At 34.5% G+C, this 18,219-nt stretch overlaps 2 pseudogenes across 2 annotated transcripts in view; one reads left to right on the plus strand and one right to left on the minus strand.

The window, feature by feature from the left end:
• Window positions 1–4,544, plus strand: part of LOC143234338 (5-hydroxytryptamine receptor pseudogene) — a 31,321-nt pseudogene extending 26,777 nt beyond the window's left edge. The window contains exon 2 of the transcript XR_013018631.1: window positions 166–4,544. The product of XR_013018631.1 is annotated as a 5-hydroxytryptamine receptor pseudogene (transcript). The remainder of the gene's footprint in view (window positions 1–165) is intronic.
• A 7,723-nt stretch (window positions 4,545–12,267) lies between these two features.
• LOC143235355 (kinesin heavy chain-like) overlaps window positions 12,268–18,219 on the minus strand; it is a 34,332-nt pseudogene continuing 28,380 nt past the window's right edge. Inside the window, exons 24-28 of the transcript XR_013019141.1 lie at window positions 16,949–17,028; window positions 16,739–16,811; window positions 15,621–15,661; window positions 14,954–15,016; window positions 12,268–13,357 (exon numbers count right to left, since the gene is read on the minus strand). The product of XR_013019141.1 is annotated as a kinesin heavy chain-like (transcript). The remainder of the gene's footprint in view (window positions 13,358–14,953; window positions 15,017–15,620; window positions 15,662–16,738; window positions 16,812–16,948; window positions 17,029–18,219) is intronic.

Consider the following 18,219-nt stretch of genomic DNA (forward strand, 5'->3'; position numbering starts at 1 on the left):
TGACACCTAGCCATGTCCCTCCAATCTTACCATTGAACAAGTTTCACACAAGAATATATTATTTATTGAACAGGAGTTTATATAATGTAATGAAATAAAAATAATACATCTCAAACGCTTCTAGTATTGCACCAGGTTTTGTAAATTGCCTCCTTTTTTTTTCAGTTAATCCGTTGGACTCTACAGAAAAGACTCAAACTCCTTCAAGTTGCTGAACACCATATTTTACTAGAATATTTGACTCTAGAACAAATACCGAAACGAGATGCTTTTAAAACTCAATTGATATCCGGATATCTCTTAGCAAACCCTTTAAAACTGTTTTAATGACAAAAATATTTGAAGACTACCATACGAGAGAGAGAGAGAGAGAAAGCGATTACTAGAAATCATTGAAACACTTAGATTTTTTTTCCTTTTAGTGAACATCAAAGTAAAAGAAAACGAATTTTCACGAAATTTGGAGGGAATTGTCTTAGGAACACTAATGACTGTTGGAAGGCCAAATAAATATGTATGCACGAACTAGTTGGTAGACGTTAACTCTTAAAGTTAACTCCGTATATACATGTGTACATGGAGATAGTGTTTATAAATCGTGAAATTGTTTTCTTTCTGTGGATATCCTTATACAGAGATATAAACAAGTGATAACAGCTCAGTTTAATTCCATATACGTAAATATAAAGTGTTTATAAATCGTGAAATACGGACTAGGAGTGATAACAACACAGAAAATCCGAGAGGTTAGCCTATGTGTTATAAAAGGCTGTTACACTGCTAATAAATATGGTTAACGAAACTCAGCCTATGCCTTTTCTGGCTTTTTGGAGAATATTTGTTCTTTTCTCTCAAGTCTGGAGTGAGATGCACACAGCTGGTTCCTTTCACGACCGCCAGGTGCTGGCTAACACCACGGAAATTAGTCCCTTGGAAATTAGCTCTTTATCTCAGATTATAGTGTCCGTAATTTTGGGCTTGCTAATTCTGATAACAATTATCGGAAACCTCTTTGTTATCGCAGCTATCATAATTGAGAAGAATCTACATTCTGTAGGAAATTATTTGGTCCTGTCATTGGCTGTAGCAGATTTAATGGTGGCCTGTCTTGTAATGCCCTTGAGTGCTGTGTATGAGGTCACTCATGAGTGGAAGCTGGATCCGGAGCTGTGTGACGTATGGACATCTTGTGATGTCCTCTGCTGCACTGCCTCCATATTACATTTACTAGCCATTGCCGTGGATAGATATTGGTCAATAACCCAAGTCAACTACGCCCAGCACCGTAGTAGTCGTCGGATTGGTGTAATGATTCTCTCGGCGTGGTGTGTGGCCCTAATCGTGTCCGTTGCTCCTGTCTTTGGTTGGAAGGACGCAGAGTTTAAAAGAAGGATAGAAGTGGAGAAACGTTGTCTCCTGAGCCAAGATCTATCATACCAAATCTTCGCCACTTGTTCCAGTTTCTACCTCCCCCTTGTGGTCATACTTATCTTGTACTGGAAAATCTTCCAGGTCGCCAGGAAGCGAATTCGTCACAAACCAGGATCTAAAGCAATCATTGTGCTTAAAAATACACCTTCAAGATCCGAACTTCAGCAAGCATGTCCAAAAAGCACACAGGAACGCTCCATCAATACCGATGGCATCACTTCGACAACCTCTGGTGGTAGTACCCGACTGATGGTTCTGGCCAGACGAGACCACAAACAAAGACGTGAAAGTATCCAATCCCGGAGAGAACGAAAAGCAGCCAAGACATTGGTTATTATTACAGGAGTTTTCGTATTTTGTTGGTTACCATTCTTCGTTATGGCTTTGGTGATGCCAATCTGTAGTTCCTGCGAGCTCAGCGACATGCTCTTCAGTTTGTTTTTGTGGCTAGGCTATATAAATTCGATGCTAAATCCAATCATTTATACCATATTCAGTCCAGATTTCCAGAATGCTTTCAAGCGTATCTTATGTAGTAAAGAGAGAACTGTTGTATCGAGACCAACATAAAAACCTGCAAATTAACTCACCATATTGCGGATGGTTAACCTGATAATTAACCTTTGACGCCTTGTCATATTGCTCATGATTGATGTGAAAAGTAACCCTAGACGTCTTATCATATTGCAGATGGTTGACCTGATAATTAACTTTAGACGTCTTGTCATATTGCAGATAGTTGACGTGAAAAGTAACTCTAGACGTTTTATTATATTGCTGATGGTTGACCTGAAAAGTAACCCTAGACGTCTTGTCGTGTTGCTGATGTCTGATCTGATAATTAGCCTTCGAAGATTTGGATTGCCTGAAAGTAACCTTAGACGACTTGTCATATTGCAGCTAGTTGACCTGATAATTAACTCTAAACGACTTGTCATAATGCAGAAGGACTACCTGATAATTCACTCTAGACAATTTGTCATTGCAGATGGTTTATCAGAAAATTAACTCTAGACGACATGTCACATTGCAGATCATTTGCCTGTTAACGAAACCTAGACAGCTTGTCATGTTGTAAAGAGTTTACCTGTAAAATAGCTATTAATATTGCAAATACTCCGAGAAAAGAAAACCGTTTGAAATACTATTGGTTTATTTGCAGTTAAGCACAAAGCTACGCAAAGGGCCATCTGTGCTCTGCCCACCACGAGTATCGAAACCTAATTTCTGTGCCACTGAGGGAGTAGCAATAAAGACGAATGTTAAAGACTTCCTATTTCTGGCAGGAGTCCTCACATACGTGATTGAAATTATTCGGTTTGTCACTAAGCTCTCAACCTATATCAGATTAGTTTTAAACGCTACGAGGCTCAGGATGGCCAGGTGGTTAAGGGGGTGATTTGCTCATAATCTGAACAAAACATGTTCGCTCTTTCAGCCGTGGAGGTATTATAATGTTACGGTATATCCAACTATTCATTGTTAAAATAGTACCCCAAGAGTTGGCTGTAGATGGTGATGCCTAGCTATCTTCCCTCTGGTCTTACACTACTAAATTAGAGACGGCTAGCGCAGATAGCCCTCGTGTAGCTTTGCGCAAAATTCAAAAATAAACCTGAAGAAACATCTTTAAACAAACAATAGAGGAAGCAACGTCTACATTTAGATTTGTTTTAACGTTTCTTCTTTACTTTGAAGACCGAATTTTACGCCTTGTAAGAAACTACGTCGTGAAAGACGCACCCTAATTTTGGAAAGACAATTCTAAGAAAAAACTATTTTGACTCAGTAACCAACACCTTGATGTAACCTTGACGCTTTTTCAATCTAGTGAATAAATACAGTCTTACCTTGTTTGTTTGTTTGTTTTTATTTCGCGCACAGCTACACGAGGGCTATCTGTGCTAGCCTTCCCTAATTTAGCAGCGTAAGACTAGAGGGAGGCAGCTAGTCATCACCACCCACCGCCAACTCTTGAGCTACTTTTTTACCAACGAATAGTGGAATTGACCATCACATTATAACACACCCACGGCTGAAAGAGCGAACATGTTTGGTGCGACGGGGATTCAAACCCGCGCCCCTCAGATTACGAGTTGAACGCCTTAACCCACCTGGCCATGCTGGGCCATTACCTCTTACTTTAACCCATCACTTTATCATGGAAGACCCATGGGAATTTTTCCAAGGTATTTATAAAGAAAAAAAAGAGCGTATTACAAAGGCATAAAATACGGTATTCAAATGCATAAGAAAGCATAGCCAAGATGATATGAGCTTACAATTTACACTAGTTATTTGATAGAACACTTGACTCGTTAACCGGGTATGCACGATGTGCGAATTTGATGCTAACGTGCTAAGTTTAACCCTACCAATCGTCTCAGGACATCGATAAGTCTACGCACTTAGAACGCCAAAACCCGGGTTTGATTTCTCACTGTGGACGCAGTATATAGTCCAACGTGGCTTTCCTCTAAAACTAAAAAAAATTCAGTAATATCGCCTTCTTTTGTTTTCTACATTTAGGTCTGTCTACGTTTCTTGTTTCTTTTGAATATCGCGCAAAGCTTATCTAGGCTAGCCGTCCCTAATTTAACAGTGTAAGACTAGAGGGAAGGCAGCTAGTCATCACCACCCACCACCAATTCTTGGGCTACTCTTTTACCAACGAAAAGTGAGATTGATCGTAACATTATAAAGCCCCATGGTTGAAAGGACGAACATGTTCGGTGCGACCGGGAATCGAACCCGCGACCATCGGATTACGAGTCAAACGCCTTAACACGCTTGGTCATGCCGGGCCCTGTACGTTTCTATTGATTTGTGGCAATATCTACATTTGTTGTTCTGATTAACTAGATTCTATATACCAGCTTAACAACTTTGGTTAAACTGATTATAAAATATTTTTAATAACAGTTTTGTTCAGACAAAGAAATACGACAGACGATTTGTGTTTCCTTCAGCTCGCTTTTTGTTTCTAAATTATTTATGATGCGAATTGTTAACAGCTCCACGATTTTGTTAGTTGCAAGGTCATTCGCTAGGAAAATTGAACAAAAATAAAAATTACAATTGATTCTTACCGCTGATGTCTCTTATGTATCTTTAATAGGAAATAAAAGAAAATAATCTTTTTTTTATATTTTTGGTCTATTCTTTGAACCAAATGTTATAAAAATAAGATAACAAAAATTATGTGAGCTACTTTATGGGTGAACAATGCAAAGCAAGCCAATAACGTAAGCATTAAACAACATACATGACATGGCTAATGCCATATCAAAGGACATTGTATAATACCTTCAATTATTTTCTCGGTATGTTGTTTATAGAAGAATTGCTTATATGTAATATTATTAACAAATTAATTCCTTGAAACTGTTGTCAACTTGAAATTTCAATCGATTTATAAAAATTAAAAAATTTATAAAGTGTACTAAAAATTCGGGATGTTACTGAGAAAAACATTGACTGATGCTAGGCTTCAGACACACGTAATGTAACATTGACTGTTGCTAGGCTTCAGACACACGTAATGTAACATTGACTGTTGCTAGGCTTCAGACACGTAATGTAACATTGACTGTTGCTAGGCTTGAGACACACGTAATGTAACATTGACTGTTGCTAGGCTTCAGACACACGTAATGTAACATTGACTGTTGCTAGGCTTGAGACACACGTAATGTAACATTGACTGTTGCTAGGCTTCAGACACACGTAATGTAACATTGACTGATGCTAGGCTTCAGACACACGTAATGTAACATTGACTGTTGCTAGGCTTCAGACACACGTAATGTAACATTGACTGTTGCTAGGCTTGAGACACACGTAATGTAACATTGACTGTTGCTAGGCTTCAGACACACGTAATGTAACATTGACTGATGCTAGGCTTCAGACACACGTAATGTAACATTGACTGATGCTAGGCTTCAGACACACGTAATGTAACATTGACTGATGCTAGGCTTCAGACACACGTAATGTAACATTGACTGTTGCTAGGCTTCAGACACGTTATGTTGTTCGGTTTTCAGAGTCTGGAGCTCCATGTTTTTAACGGCCAATTTGACTTCTTAACTGTATGCTACCCGCCACGCCTGAAGAGGAATCATCACGGATAATTGGAAAAGAAGCGCTGAGCACCTTCTGTTTCTTGGATACGTCACTGAAATTTCAATTAAACGTCACTTCCTTAGCAACTTGTTACAGTATTGACCATTATATAAGAATTAACTGTACCGTCTGCTTGTGTGCTATCATCACTCTACCCACTGCGGAAAGCACACACACACACACACAAAAATCAAGCCAATAAACATGTAATATTAATGTGTTACATAATATCATTCAGTCATTCTTTCCAGACTGGTTTTTGTTGTATTTTGTTGTTTTTTTTAATACAACTCGAGTCTTTATCTCAAAAGCAAATTATCATTTAGTTTGATTCGAATTTTGCGAAGGGCTACAGCTACACTAGGACTATCTGTGCCATCCATCATAGTTTAGCAGTGAGAGACTAGAGGGAAGACAGCTGGTTAGTCATGAACACCTGCTGCAAACTATGGGGCTACTCTTTTTACTAACGAACAGTGGGACTGATCGTGATATTATAACTCCCCCAAGCTGAAAGAGCGAGCATGTTGAATGTGACGAGGATAAGAACCCACGACCTTCAGATTGCGAGTCGAGGGTTCCCTAACCATTAGGCCTTGCTAGGTCACGATCATTGAATAAGTAAAAGCTAATGAAAAAGTGTCGGACTTCTGCCATTGCCAGAGAAAAAACCGGTAGATCTTAAAACACTGGCACTTGAAATTCGCTTAGCTCGCCCTTTAAATTTGGAGACTGTTCACCAGAAAAACAAAAAACTGAGAAAACGAGCTTTTAGCTGGCAATTAATTTATCAGTTACTTGATTTTGATGAAATGTTGCTGACCTCATTTACGAAACAAAACAGCCACAAAATGCCAATTAATTTAACGAAAGTTTGAAATGTTTACAAGTTTTGTAACAAGAATAGTCGTGTGCGTGAAGACATTTATGAATAGGATGTATCTGATTCCTAAATAACTTATTACTTTATCATCAAGGCATTTTTTATTTTAAAAAAATATTCAATATAATATAATGATAATTAAAGATAGATGTTTCACGTGTTGTTTTTCATTTTTGTTTGTAGTTAAGCAGAAAGCTACACAATGAGCTATCTATATTGTGCCCACCACGAGTATCGAAACCCTTTCTCTAGCATTATAAATCTGCTTGGCTTACTGATGGGCTACAAGGGAGGGTTTACAGACGGAGATGAGTTTCGTATTGTTGTTCTTTTAAATTTTGTCTTTTTTTTTTAAGTTGTTAAAATTCCACAACAAAAGACCACAGAAATAAATGAAATATAAAAGTACGAAAGTGAAAAAAACACATTGTATGGATAACTAATGAAAAAATAAGGCAGATTTTTTTATCAGGTTACTAATATTAAAAACAGGGTTTTTCATAGTTGGCTTACATAGACTGTAACAAGTTCGTATTACCTTATACCGTAGCATTTATTATTTGTTCCTTCGGTTCGTTCTTAGTACCACGGATTAGGGTTGGTCGCTAATTGTCATAAGCCGAGTATGTTAAATCTTAACGGTCAGACCAATCAGCAACTACATGGAACTTGCATCTTCGATGTCAGAGATTCCAAGCAGCATCCTTCAAATAACGAGTCTTGCCTTAACCACCACATTGCACGTGTTTTCTTACAGCAAAGTGTAGTATAACACAATATAATATATGACACTTATGTATACACGGGACTGAAGCATCCAATAATGTAGTAACATCTTTCATCTTTAGATTAAGATCAAATGAAACACTCAACAATTACTGAACACACTGTATAATTACAGATTATAAAACAAATATATTGAAGTTGTTCAGTGTTTCGTAAACAAGTCAACCAACGTATTTAAATAAACGTTCAACACACTTATTTAAGAACAGGTTTTTCTCAGTGTATGTAAATTAGATGTATGCGTACAAGCTTTATCTACACATTTTCGCAAAGCGAAGGCTCCAAATTCTCATAACAGCCACGACTCACAAAACATTTACCGTAGTTTCAAAGCCCTTCCCTTAAGTTTTCCACATTTTTTCATATTCACGCACTGCATTTCAGCTAAGTTTTCTTGCAAGTATTGCGTGTTCGATCTAAAATCCTGGTCTGTTTCTTTATTAAAAAAAAAAAAAACGTTGTGCAATCAGACAAATAAACATAGGTAAGCGTAATTTTCCTTAATAAAACTACACGTAAAGTAAACTATAATGTAATGGTATTTGTAATAACGTACAGTGTATGAAACGGTTATATACGTTCAGTTTTAAAAGTTGGAACAAAAAAATTCACAAACACAAAGAATAAGACTCGTAATATTGAAAAAATATAACTAAAACACGTTTATAGCAGTCTATAAAACGAACTGAAAGTAAATTATTCCAAAGTATAATAAATGTAAAGTTCTAATGAAGGCAAACGTAGCTGATTATGTGGAAACGTCTGAATGCGTGTTCACAAAATTATAGGAATATGGTTTTGAGTAAATTGTGCATGCGTATGTTGGATCAAGATAAGTTAAAAAAAAGTTCATAAAAATGGTATTTAATATAATGTTCATTGTATAGAAAATTATCCACGGGTTAAATCTTGTTTGTGGAATATATTCTGCATATAAAATTCTAAAGCTGAAATCAGTTACTAGTCACGTGATTACGACGTCGTTGTTCCATCGTGCACCTTACTCGTTTTATCAAAAGGCTTAACTGAGCAAAAACAAAAAACAGATAAGGTGATTCTTGTTTGTTTGTTTGTATTTTGGAATTTCGCACAAAGCTACTCGAGGGCTATCTGTGCTAGCCGTCCCTAATTTAGCAGTGTAAGACTAGAGGGAAGGCAGCTAGTCATCACCACCCACCGCCAACTTTTGGGCTACTCTTTTGTACCAACGAATAGTGGGATTGACCGTAACATTATATTGCCCCTACAGCTGAAAGAGCGAGAATGTTTGGTGTAACGGGGATTCAAACCCGCGACATTCAGATTACGAGTCGAATGTTCTAACCGCTTGGCGGCAGCGGTCCTGAAAAGTTACGTGAGGTATACACCCTGATGTTTTTAATTCTTTTCTTAAACCGCGAAAATGAAATAACCTGAAAATACAAACACGGGTACTTTAAACATGGTACTACTGGTAATAGATCAGTCAACTCAATATTGGGATCGCGGGTTCGGATCCCACCATAAAGCATACTGTAGGGTTTTTATAATGTGACAGTAAATACCAGCTTCATTGGTAAAGATTACCCCAAAACTAGGCGGAGGGTGATGTTGCCTATTTGCATTCTTTTATCTCCAAATGAGAGACCAGTAGTGAAGACAACCTTTATGTATCTTTGTGCAAAATTCAGCAACCACATAATTCTTTAAATGTGAAAGATATCTCGGTACATAATAACATCTCAACAAATTTGAAAGTACATTTTTAAACGAAAAGTATACTGAAAGGTTCATGGTTGGATTTTCCTACAGACCAGGGTATAACCAAGTGGTTAGCATACCGGACTGCGTAATGGAGGTTCAAAGTACACTCCATATTTTCAGTGTTTCAACGGTTATAGGTACGACAATCAGTCCTGCTATTCGGTTAAGACTAACTGAAAAGTTGGTGACTAGTAATGATTTGGTGTATTTTAAACTTCGCGCAAAGTTACTTAAAGGCTATTTGCAGTAGCCATCCCTAATTTAGCAGAGTAAGACTAGAGGGAAGGCAGCTAGTTATCACCACCCACCGCCAACTCTTGGGCTACTCTTTTACCACCGAATAGTGAGATTGACTGTCACATTATAACGCCCCCACGGCTGAAAGGGCAAACATGTTTGGTGCGACCGGGATTCGAACCTACGACCCATACATTACGAGTCGAACGCCTTAACCCACTTGGCCATGCCTGGTAATGACTCTCTCTCTCTCTCTCTCTCTAATCAACAGTTATAAATCTGGAATAACCAAGCTTTAATTTTCGAGGTTTTGACCTGGTAGTTTAGTAAATGGGCTGCGTAAGGTGCCGTTTATGTTGAAAATACACGATACCTAAATAAAACTTTTTACTTAACATAATTGATAAGTAGTTAAACTTATCTTAAGTAGTAATAAGGATTAACGTATTATAAGTTTAACAGCTTTAATGATAATATTATTTATGAAAGGTTATAAATGACTACCGCCTCTTTCAGCAGTTTTATAACACACTCTTCGGAGTGGGTTATCTTCACAAACAAAATCGGTATGTTTTTTAAAAAAAGTTTTCCAGTTAGGAAATTTATTTCCAGTTGAAGTTGTAGTTGAAGCAGTTATTTTCCGAGATGTTGAAGTCTAGGTTTTGTTAAAGCAAAGCCACGTCGGTACATCTGTTGTGTCCGCCAAAGTTGAGTCTGATTTTAGGTTTGTAAATCCGAAAACTTATCACTGTCTCACCGAGGGATCTTGGAACCACGATGATGTGGTAGTTTTGTCTCGCATACAAGCACGTTTACTTAAAAACGTCTTAACAAAACATAACGCCTCTATTTAGAGACAAATTTAATATTGTAAGCAGGTTTCACGACAGATTGGAAACTAACTCTAAATCCGGTATTTAACCAGCTCCACTTGGTTTCTTGACAAAAACAATTAGACTGTTCTATTTTTACGACTTAGCTCATTTTAGGTTTTAGTGGGATTAACCTGACATATATCGACCTACATAAATTTACCCTCACTTTGGTATGTCGCCAACATTTTGATATCCGGCTGAACGACAAAAAGAATGTTTGCTTCCGATTGTTTTTCTCATGGCATAGACTCAGTGGAATAAGAACATGTAGCATACGTTTCCTCCCCAGTAATAGTTGGATGAGGAACAACAAATATTCAGGCTTTGTTTGGAATTTCGCACAAAGCTACCGAGAGCTGTCTCTCCCTCATTTAACAGTGTAAAACTAGAGGGAAGGCAACTAGTCATCACCACCCACCCCCAACTCTTTTACTAACGAATAGTGGAATTGACCATTACATTATAATGCCTGGACAAATCTTTAGGCACCCCCCATTTCGAACAAACCGTTGTTACACAAAGATATAGAGTAAGGAAATGACGCTCACGTGGGTGATACGTGAAAAAAAACAAACAAACAGTGATTTTCATAATACAGGGCAGCCCATGAGTCACGGACACGTGCCAACTACCTTTGACTAGTAAGGTATTTAATGTTCATATATAAAAACACTTGATTGTATGATTATCACACAGTTAAGAACTTAACATTCGTTTTAGCGTGATAAACGTTTTTATTTTTTTAAGCTAAATCTCTTTTCGACCGGTAAGTAATGACAGATCGAAGTATTTAGTTACCCGATTTTACTCAAATCTGAATTACACAATACTAAACTTCGCCAATAAAAACAAAAACGAATTAAATGTCCGATCCACTCTTCCCGTTTTGTACATGACGAAACGTAAAACATCGATCTAACCACCAGAGGTCAGTACAAGACAGTTTACCACTAGATATACTGCTGCACAATTAATTTCGTTGATGAAGTTAAAATTAGGCTACAAAAATCCCTTTGTTTATAAGATGCTTACATTATCGGTGAAAGTTCTTACAGTTCAGAAAATGTCACATGATAAAATAACTCAATTGTAAAAGATACGTTCAAATGATAAAATCTCCAAAATACATCCGTGTTCTCATTGTAGGCATTACTCTACTGTTATACATTCCCTTATAGCTTATTATAAGGCCCATCCAAACGATATTTACAATTGATTTTAGTTTAAAATCTTAAACCACAAATTATTTCTTTTCGAACCCGTCACTTTTTTGAATTGGTAAGCTAGAGAACTTTTTGTTTTTCCCCCTTAAATCACAACCTGGTTCGATTATTAAGCGCAAAGCTACACAGTGGGGTGCACGTGATTTGCCACCACGGTTATTTAACCCAATTTCTGTTGTAATGACAACCCGGATGTTAAAAAATTATCCGTTTACATAATATTAAAGTAACTTTAAGCGTTTGCAGTTCAATCATGTTTACTTACTGTAAAATCCCAGATTCAATCCCCTTACGTTTCGAATATTACAAATAAATAATCAAAACATTTTCGTGGTGTCAGACATTTTATGCTCGGTGCTATAAATTTTATTTATACGTTTACAAATTAAACAACTTTTTTAGTGATTTTTCATCATATAATTATTATTACTATTATTATAAAATATATTATTATTACTATTATTATAAAATATATTATTATTACTATTATTATAAAATATATCATTCCGCAACTACATGCCTGCTTACAGTCAGTGTCAACAAATGGCACTAAAATTCTTTTTAGATTTTTACGTATCACTTCAAGAATGCTGTGCTTTCGCTTTCATAAAAACTAAAAGTTTAATTTTTCATTTTCTAAATTAATTGAATTTTACTTTTAACGAGACACATTACGTACTAAAGTACAACAGTTACGAAAGTCATGTACTGAGAACGTGGAATGTTTTCGCTTAAAACACATCCAATATATATTGGTCTCGCATACTGAACAGAAGTTAGCAGATATGCGATCAACAAAAATGTTTTGGCACATTTCTGTACACTTACCAAAAACAAAATGTCGAAGTTATATCACAGTAAGCAGAAGCGAGTATGTATTTTGTTGTTCACGTCTACTCAATGTGTTATATAGTGAGTGATTCAGTGTTTCACTGCAAATACACGTTGTAAAAATGAATACTTTTTTACTGTCATTAGCAAGCAGACTTTATGAACTTTTATTATAATCCAAAATTGATACATTGCATGGTAATATAACAGAAAGCCTAATCAGTTTCAGTCACCCTGTAAAACACACCAGAACTTTGAACCACGCGTTTTTCCTTTTCTCTTCTATTATTACACAAAGGAAATTTTACAATGTGAAGAATTTCTCAACAGGAAATTTTAACAAAGATATGTCTTATCAAAATTATGTTAAGTGCCTATCGGTATTTGGAACCGTTTCCGTTGGAATGTTACAAAAAAAAAACTATCTTGAAAAAGAGTTAAAGAAACAAAGATAAAGATAAAGAAACAAAGAATGGTGGTGGTGGTGGTGGTATTGGACACAAGGCGTTACTGTTAATTCATTTCTAGGATATTTGTGGTGGGCACTACAGTTTACCAGGTAAGTCACTTGGACTTAAATCTTTGCTAAATGCAAGTTATTAACTTTTCAATAGCATTACATTAGCAAAGTGGTCCTACCATTCATTTCTTATAATTAGTTACAAAATGTTTTTTTAAGAATCCCAAGAAGGACAAAGAAACTAATAAATAATAAAAAAAAAACTGTTTCAAAGCATCTTACACATTGTTTTGATTGTGGAAGTAACACTTTGATCATAATAAACATACCATTCTTTAAATAATTCTAAAATAAATTTTACTGTCACTTTAAGCAAATATAAACAAAACATATTTAAAAAACTAAAGTTGCTGAGCACTTCAGGGCAAATCATTTAAACACAAACAACATAGAAGACAAATAATTATTGCATTTACTCAGTTAGCTAAAAACTAATGAACAAAACTTAAACTATCATGGAAACCTTTGGTACAGTTTAACTGGCTGGTATTTAATAGTAAACTGAAACCCAAAGTTAAAACGGTCTTTGGAATAGGATATTTGGTCTAACTGAAAGGATATGCACAATGAAGAGTACCACTAAGCTGGACAAAACATTACATGTCTAAATACTAACACAGCTGGGAATGAAAGGTGTGGTCACTTTACTGGACCACATCTAGTTGCAGGACACGACTTCAACTCTCTCCAACTTCTTGGGCTGCAAGTGATAATAAAAATATATAATTATTTCATAAACACTGTTAAAATGTTATTTTGATATCAGTTACAGTTGCCTATATGTGCATGCGTGCGTGCGTGCTATTTTAAAACACACTATTAACCACAATTTAGAAATACCACATTTTGAAACAAACATGGAGCATTACATCATATGAATCATGTGATTAATGTATTACAATAAAACTTATTACATTACTTTTTAATGCAACATAAAATACTCAAAACATAAATCCCCTTTACAAGACTGAAACACAAATGCTATTCTGACTCTGTGATAACACTTAATTCAAAATATGTTTCTAAAGACCAAAAACATTTTCATTACAATCTTCAAAGGAATCCAGAAAGGTTTTAGGAGCTCTCCATCTCATTCTAGGCCATATTCAGGAAATTTTTACATTTTGTTTTTTTTAATTCTAGAATCGTCAATAACAAAGACGTCAATTTTTGGCTCTTTAACTCATCTTCCAATGATCAAAATTACAGGCCGGTCAAGTATAACACGGTCATTTCAGAAATGATAAAACAATACTTGTGGAAACAAGTTTCTTCTATGGCAAGTTATTTATCCATCATTTATAAATAATCTTTTAAGAAGCAGGTATGGGGACTATATTAATTTTCCTGGAGAAAAGAAATTTAGCTAACTTCACTAACTTTTATACATCTGAAATTCCTTAGTTACATGATTTTGACATGTCTATAACAAGTTAAGAAACAAATTAATTTTAGAATGTCTCACAAGTTACTAAGTTTTTCATTTGTAACAAAAAAAGCTTTAATTACTGAAAACATTACCAATTTTAACCTATACCTAAATCTCTCCCAAATAAAAGACAATAGGATACATCTAAGTTATTCTGCACATAAAAATAATTTGTAATGAAAGATTGGTTTGTTTTGAATTTTACCCAAAGCTACACGAGGGCTACCTGCACTAGCCATCCCTGATTTAGCAATGTAAGACTAGAGGGAAGGCAGCTAGTCATTACCACCCACTGCCAACTTGTGGGGCTACTCTTTAACTAACAAATAATGGGATTGACCATAGCATTATAACACCCACACAGCTGAAAGAGAGAGCATGTTTGGTGTGACAGGGATTCAAACCTGTGACCTTCAGATTACAAGTAGAGTGACTGAACCACCTGGCCATGCCGGGTCAATTTTAATGAAAGAAAAATTGTTTCTCAATTTGAATTTAGTTAAGTTACTTAGTGTGTGGCCAATTTAAAGATGGTAACAGCAGAAACATACCAAATAACACCTAATCACATACATGTCTTAGCATGTTCTGGTCAATCAGGTTTGCAGAAACTGAAAATGTCTTCAGCAAAGATTACACATATCACAAAAGCAAGTCCAAGTTACTTCCTATTTTTTCCTTACGATGAATGGTAACTGAATGTCCTTAAATTTACTTGCTAACAGTTGTAGGGTTATGAAAAATTCTACATCCTTGTGGTAGTTTGTCACAACAACTATACATAAAAGAATAATCCATGTTAAAAGTTAAAAAAAACACCCAACATAAAGTAAGTAAAGATCAATCTTGCTTGTTTATAAAACTCACGTTTTAAGAAGTTTTTCTTCCTTGCCTTAACTGCAGCAACTTCTGCATCAGAAAGTGCCCTTCCTACAAAATAAATTAAGACAATAACCAACAACTGATTCAGTAACATTCTATTATAGAGATACTGTTTAGGTAATGAAACAGAATAGTTGTAACCTGTGTTAAATCACATACAAGGATAAACTATTAAACTGTTGTAGGTGATCTAAAACAAAGATATTTCATATAAAACAAAGATATTTCATTTAAAACAAATCCCAATTCACCCATCGGATGGTGATGACATCCTCTAATATTTGTTTTTTTGGCTGAAAACTCATCTGAACTAACTTACTATTCAACTTTTTATAAAAAAAACAACAGAAATTTTATAAAAAAGTTATGGTGATAATTATTAGAACATTCTAAAAATAATTCCAGCAGAAAGCACAAAATTATGGGTTTAAAAAAAATTAATATAAAGCACCTCATTTCCACCTTGTAGCTAATCCTATATAATTAAAATTTTAATAAATGAGACTCATTAAAATTTCAGGTACGATATAGAAAACTCTAGCTATTTTTCAAAATAGATAGTAAAAAAATTACAAGTGAATGAACAGAGATGAACTTTTACAAAGTATATATTTCACCTGTGTATTAAAAAACTGAAGTAAATCTATCTTACCTCCAATAACAATTTTCAAATCAGGAGAAGAGTTGATGATCCTGTGACACACACAAAACAATTATTAAACAAACCATCATATTACCTAAGAAGGCTTAATCTAACTTTTGAATGATTTATGTGATAAGATTTGTGAACATGAAGAGTATTTTACGTGAGAAATAAGCTCAAAACTTGTAAAATCATTACATTTGGATATTAAGGATTTGTGAAAACTCAAAAATCTATGAATAGATTTAATTGTAATTTAATGTGCTAGTGTAAAGAATCTACACTGATGAAACAATGAGATCTGTGATCCTTGTTTCACCAGTTCAAATACTTTATATTTTAATAATAAATATCTTTGTCCTGTATACAAATAGGAAACTACGTATCCAATGAAAATAATGTGAAATTTAGTATTAAAATATCTTGTCCTACATACAGACAGAAAGCTACTTCTTATGAAAATAGGGCATGACTTATGGAAGACAAATGACAGGTCTGAAATGCATGATGGACTAACTGAAATGAAAGTTAAAGTAAAATATAACCACACCATTTTATTTGCCATATTAATATATATACTTGAGCAGTTGGTTCCATTAGATGAATGAAAAAAACAAAAAAACTCAGATTGTGCCCATTATCAATTTCTTTTCCAAATTTCTGCTTTTTAAATACTTGTATTCTAGATTCTACTATTTAAAAGCACATTTACAAAAATTGTTATGTATATATATATATATATATTAAATTAACAGTTCTAAATTGACACAAATGCAGGTTTTCATTCGTAATAGACAAGGGTTTACAAAATTATACGTAACAAAATTAGTAACATATCTAGATATGCAAGCTAATGTCTTTCAAGTATCTTCTAGTACATTCAAAAGCATTCCCTTTGTTAGGCCTAATTAGCCATAACTGATAGGTCGAGCTCAAATTGTAACACTAAAGTTCATGTTTAAAAAGCTATACCAAGAATTTAATTCAATTTGTTATATTCATTGATAAGCATTTTTGTTTCACATACTCAAAGTTTTTGCTGAATAATTATGACAATCAAATTAATATCCATAAAAATTCAACATTCAACTCTAATACACATACAAAAGAAATACAAGGTATCTTACATTTTATCTGATCCACTACGGAAACCACTGAGACTAGAGTTCAAAGGGTAATGGCCAGCTCGAATAGGCTTAGCTAAGGAGGGAGAAAAAGATATTTACAAATTATACTGAAATTCTACACATTAACAGTTATCTTACAAACAACATTAATTTACGTTTTGTTTTTCAAACAAAAATGGTTTCTCACAAACAAGTAATACCAAAGCTCACCTATCTGGGCAGAATGTCCCCTGCGTGCTAAACTTTTCTGTCGAACAACTTCCTTGATTCTGTCTACTTCATATTGGTACCTATTAATCAAAACATTCAAATTATCTGAAGTTATCAATGTGAACTTTGCTGATTAAGACCCAAAATATTAAAAGTTCTCCAAATGCACTTACAAAACACCAATACCTGTTGATCAAGACATTGAAGCTGTCAAAATGTGTACACAAAACAGCTCATACAAACACAGATTTTGATGTGAAGTTTGGAAGACTTGGAAACACATGATATTTTACCTTAATTTCCCTATAATTTTAGCAACTTTTTGGGCTAAATTATATCCAATTAAAAGTAGGGGCAATTTTCTTCTATGACAAGACATAAGGTAAGCACCGTTAGACATAGAGAATATGGTAGTAATTGCAAGATGTTCTGAACATTGTTACACTTAAATGATGTTAAAATAAAAGGAGCTTATAATTTATAAAAAATGAAATATATTTATTACATATAAAATGAGTTTGACCAACAATACTGTTAATAAAAACATTTTTACCTAGTTTGACCCGATACTATTGAAAAGTTAAGTCTTCAGCCAAAAATATGCATCATTTTGAGAGATTTTTTTTACATTTTATTACTGAAAATGGCAACTACTGCTATTAGTAAAATAAAGTTTATAAGTTCATGAAAAATCATGTTCAAATTCTAAGATTTTTTTGTTGTGTGAAAAATTGTTAAAAAACTCTGTAAATATGTTATAAAAATTGTATGAAGTTAGTTTATTTGAAAAGGCAAAGCTAGATACAAGTTAGTAAGTTTGTGCCAAGTTGCATACAATTTGGTTCAGTATTTTCACCATGAAAAGAAAATTTGCTGTTGTGATGACCAGTAAGGGTTAGTAGCACAAGAGCCTCGGAAAAGTGGAGTTTCTGAAGTTGGGAAACCGAGAACAAGTTAAAAAAAAATTTTCAAATTAATAACTAAAGTAATTCATTTCAATATTTTAATATTACAATTCACTAATTTATTAACTTACTTTAATATCCCACTAATGCTATAGTTATGAGCTGTTTCACCTAAGCTTTTGTGCATCATATTTATATATATTAGTTAAAAAAATTAGAAATTATGGCTCCTCTCAGACTTTGAAAAGCAGGTAGTTATAACAAGTCATATGGCAAGAATCTTTTAACAAGACTCTTCCGTTTCTTTAACCATCAGAATTTATTTCAAGTTAATTTCTAACAATGAAACTTCAAATATATGCTTTT

Source organism: Tachypleus tridentatus, chromosome 12, assembly GCF_004210375.1.
Source record: "Tachypleus tridentatus isolate NWPU-2018 chromosome 12, ASM421037v1, whole genome shotgun sequence".
Taxonomy (NCBI): domain Eukaryota; kingdom Metazoa; phylum Arthropoda; class Merostomata; order Xiphosura; family Limulidae; genus Tachypleus; species Tachypleus tridentatus.